Genomic DNA, 5,247 nt, shown 5'->3' with positions numbered 1-5,247 from the left:
GTCTGCGATCCGTGCGGAGTGCAGTGGAATTCTCCACAGAAGTTGTTTGCAACCCCTTTTTGTTGCTCGGAGAAATATGTGCGGGAATTTTGCGCACGGTATGTGCGTGCGGAAAGGTGTGTTTATCAATGAAACATAATAGCCCCTACACGTGAGTATTACGTAATTGTATTATGTGCAGTCCGAATTTGTCAATGAAAGTCCTTTCTTTAGTTCTAGATTTCACAACATGCAACATGCCCTACTTGCAGTCCGAATTTGTCAATGAAAGTCCTTTCTTTAGTTCTGGATTTCACAACATGCCCTACTTGCAGTCCGAATTTGTCAATGAAAGTCCTTTCTTTAGTTCTGGATTTCACAACATGCCCTACTTTTCCATTGATCGAATGTTTTCTCCGCTTTGAGAAATGATTTGATTTCTACCACACTGGTCGATCTCCCTATAAAGGAAGTGGGTATCAAGACCCCTTTTCCTGCCGCTGAATAGGGTTTCGCAAGCAGAAAAGTATCAGATCTACAGGGGGGGAGGTCAAAGGATAACTCCCCCCTCCCTATTCCTCAAAGTACAAGTCTACCCCCCCCCACCGTAAGTAAAATGCGTACAATAACTGTTAATGCAATGTGGATATCGTCGGCCTCAAAGCCAGTACCATCAGTGAGCATGTCTTTTCATCTATCCGAAAATTACCCCCCCCCCATGTATCGGGTCACGGATATTTTTTTCTTCGGGGGGGGGGGGCATTGGTGGCAGAGCCGAGGATTATTCTTTATCCATGTGGGGTCATCTATTGTTGTACCCTCCCCCAAATACAAAAGATAACCCTCTGCCCCGCCGCCCATGGGCGGGGGAGGGGGGGGGTTCCGGTGACTCTGGGTTCCAAGCACCGCCCCCCCCCCCTCCCCCCCTCATAATGTTCGCCAGTGGTCGTTATTGCTGAATGATTATTGTTTGTGTAGATCGAAAGCGATGGTGTCTAGCTACCTGTTATATGTCTGGACTGTGTACGCGATCACCGACTGTATTTTTGACCTTTGTAACAAGTATGTTTGCTCCAGATAAAGACCGAACCTTACGACGTCCCAGGTCAAGGTTGCTTCCACACTCTGACGTCACATATTACGGTGTCTTGCAATAACGCAGATTTACTTTTTATTGAAAGCCGCCTTTTACTCATTTTCTTTTATTCCATATATCTAAAAAATGGCTAAGTATCACTTATAAGAGTTCCTGTTATTATAAAATTGTGCAGTTTTTTTTTGCACTTGACCTCTTGTGAATGTATATCGGCTAATTCGACTCATTGTGGCAAAGACTGATATTGCCGTATACGTTGTGTTATCGATGGATCAGTGTTACAAGTACTTTAGGATATATAGGCAAATTAAGACTGTTGCATTCAAGTATTGGGAAAAGTCTAGAACCGAAACCACACCCGAGCCCTTCAATGTTCAAAATGCATGTTAAAGGGATTTACTTCCCAAAAATAGAGTATCATTTTTAGCTCTTGATGCCAATGCTGCAATTCGTTCTGCATTCTAAAAATATTCTGTTTTTATTACACAGCAAAAACTGTGGTGTTAATCGGTGTACATAGAGGACCACACCAGATATTTTACACCGGTGTTAAATTGGTGGTGTTAGTTTTAGACCTATAGGTGTTATTACAACACATTCGGTTGTTACATTTACACTCTTTGGTGTTATGTTCAATCTTTAGGGTGTGATTTTACCACCTCAGGGTGTGGTCCTCTATTAACACCGATTGGTGTCAGTTTTAACACCACAGTTTTTACAGCATATGATCTTTCCATTGACGTACCCTTCCTGGATATATTACTCTCTTTCTCTACCATGTCTACTTCCCACTTTCTTTCCCACAGGTTTCACAGGCCTGATTCATTTCCTATATTGTGTGTTAAAGTGGCACTTTAAACAAATTCATAAAAAATAAGGAGATCGAGGGTTGAATGTTAACTACTAGTGGATAGGATACAGGTCTGACATTCCATATATGACCAGAAAAGGGTACCTCGACCGGCTAATTATAAGAAATTAATCGGCATTAATGAGGACTACACCTGACGGGATCAAATTTGTCACTTCAGAGAGTAAAATGGCCCTAATTCTTCCGCCAGTAAAAAAAAGTTCCATAGTGGTGATATATCTTTCCAATGTGGGAAAAGAAAGTTCAGTAGGTACCCTCCCTAGAATCAGTGTTAGATCGTCAGTCATATTCATTCATTTTTGTCAACGCAGCAATATCAAATTTAAAAATTGAGAATGGGTTGGCTCGAATGAATATCTTTTGCCTGCCAGTTGTAATTAGGCCCGTGAAACCTACATCCTTCGTTCTCCTCGTTTCTCCTCCTTAACTCCACCCTTTTTTGTCCCCACTTTTCGCACATCACGCCCAGTAATGTTCTGTCACATGGAAGGAACTAACAGACCGGCGACACTGTTAATATTCGAAACAATACGAATAGCTTTGATCGGTAGAATCGGATCCATTGGTGTGACTGCACCAAATTACTTTATCCTCTCTTAAATTGTCTCGTGCATTTACTTCTTTTCTTCCAACATCAAGGCCAGCCTTCACCGGAGCATCCGTCTGTCAGACGACTTTTGATAATCCCAGCTCCCGCCAATTATTAATCAAATTGCTATCACGGGAGAAAGCGCATTGCGATGAAATAAAAACTTGGGCTTGAGCCCTCCGAAATGCATTCTCCTCTCCCGATCGTTCCCCCGAATGTTTCCCCATTAATCATTTCGATCGATCTCTCCGTACAGATCTATCATCACTCAAAAGGAACGACAAGCGCTTTCAAGTGTCTGCCCATCTCGCCTTCAGTCCCGTCAACTAATTTCCATGTCGTGTTCCTCCGATACCTCTGGGATATTAGATGTCGAACGAACGCTTCCATCCATGAAACGAATTATGAGAATCACATTCATTTGTCTTTCCGAATCTTAAAGAGATGATTTAACTCTTGCTTCTGAGTTTCGACACATTCAACAATACCTAAAACTTCCGTAAATCCTGACAATAAAAATAAAAACATGACTGAATATCATTACATCCAATGGCCTCCAAATTACTGGTGCCACAATATGGCCTATATGTGACAAGCTACCTTAAAAGTTGCTGTTGACCGAACGAGCGAACCAAACGTAAGAAGCATTTTTTAAAACTATTGAGTTTGACATACTATTCCATTTTGTCATACTTCATATAGGTTTTTTTCTTTTTTTTCCCGTGTTTGACCGGCCCTTTTTTTGTTGGGGGGGGGATGTTGGAGAAATCCCCTATTTATGCCATTAAGAGAAAATAAATCCAGTTGGGGCATAAATAGAACAGGGTTATCTAATATATAGAGTATTTAATATCGATTAGATTTGTGAGAAGAACAAAATTAAACAAGTCGGGTTGTTAATCACAATCAGAGATTTTTTTGTGGGGGGGGGTATTATATGTTGCTCAATAATTTTTCTTCAAGTTCTCACTTTCATATTTTCACCTAATTCTTTTTTCTCGTCAAATCTTCAGTTGCTCAGTCAACCGCACGCCTTTATTCAATGCAGGTGAAGGGGATCTACATGTTGTAGACAACATATCATCCGCTCCGTCAATATTCCGTATCTAACTCAATTAAACTGAATAGTCGGGGATGCCTGAAGGTAAAATAAAATGGAATTAGGTTAATTTTTGATAATTCGATCTGAGGGAACAAGTCGGGAAGGACGGCACCTGCTCTTGTAATCAACCACTTGTATTATATTATGAGTCGTTTATATGATTAACTGGTTAAATTTTGTACATGATTGTATAAAGCATTATATCTACATGATCTACAAATGATTTTGCATCACAGAACAATCAAGATGTTCTGGGGTAATTTTCCTTCCTACCTTAAATATGTTTTAGATTGTTTGAGAACTCTTCAGCTATTTAGGATTGACCTATGATATGTGTGATGCTATTATTGGATATTTTGACTGCAGTAACGAGCAGAACTCGTGATTGTTTTGGGAAAAACATCGCCCATTAGGAATGGTAAGATTGCTTTTAAAATAAAAAAAGATTAGCAAATATATGTTTAAACTATAAGCGTTCGTGACAAGGGTCACCCCCCCCCCTTAAAAAAAACACACGATTTAAAGCCTATGGAAATCTTTGGATTAACTCATAAACAATATGTGCATCATATCCTTCAATTTCAATTCAAATAAATATTTCTGTTTTAACCAGCTCGGCTGCTTCGCTCCCTCGCTCGTAGGTATTATGATATAGTTTCGTAACCCCATAACCCCTAAATACTTATGGAATGAATAACGTAAATCTCAAATTCAAAAAGCTCGCAAAACTATAATTTTAGGAGGGCGCCATCCAACTTTACAGGCATCGACAATAAGAATGTATTACGTGATTGTTCCACCACGAGCAGAGATAGGACTGCTTACATCTAATACTCTGGGGAGATAGGGGGGGGGGGTTCTCCAAAACCAATTGATGACTTTAATTTGTACAATAATGACTCGGTTCTCTTGGATGAGGCAATGAAAACGTCAACCTGTGCAACATCACTGTTTAACATCACTAACTGGCAAAATAAAAGAAGCAAATCAACTTTAGTCAAAATGTTAGACTTGTATTTTGGCACGTTTGATAATACACTCGGTGCCAGCTAATTGGTAACAAGTGGGTGAGATCTTGAATCTTCTTTGATTTATGCACGAAATTCCTTTTTGAGCGACGTTTTATCAATATTCGGCATATCCCCTGAATGTGTTCTTATAATGTTTGGTGCGCATACTTATTTTCATTTGTATTTTTATTTCTTGAGCATTTGTTTATTTATTTGGTTACTATTTGTGTATATTTATTTATTTAGTTACTTCTTTACTTCTTTATTTATTGATTGATTACTTATTCATTTATATATTTATTCATCTAGTTATTTATCTATTCACTATTTGTATATATTTATTTATTTATCCATTTTTTAAAATTTATTTTGGTATACATTTATTTATAGATGCATGTATATTTATTTATTCGTTTATGTATGTTTGTATTTATCTAATGTTCATTCAGTTCTTAAGGTATTTATTATCTTGGGGTAAACATGGAAATGGACTAGAAGAATTCTTCAGGTTGTTTAAAGGACGAGAGTAAATATGAAGTTGGTATAGGGACCCCACACCCTCTCCCCCTATATACCCTCTCTTACCCCCCCCCCCCCCCT

The sequence above is a fragment of the Lytechinus variegatus genome, chromosome 16 (assembly GCF_018143015.1).
Source record: "Lytechinus variegatus isolate NC3 chromosome 16, Lvar_3.0, whole genome shotgun sequence".
Taxonomy (NCBI): domain Eukaryota; kingdom Metazoa; phylum Echinodermata; class Echinoidea; order Temnopleuroida; family Toxopneustidae; genus Lytechinus; species Lytechinus variegatus.
This window is presented reverse-complemented; position numbering follows the sequence as displayed.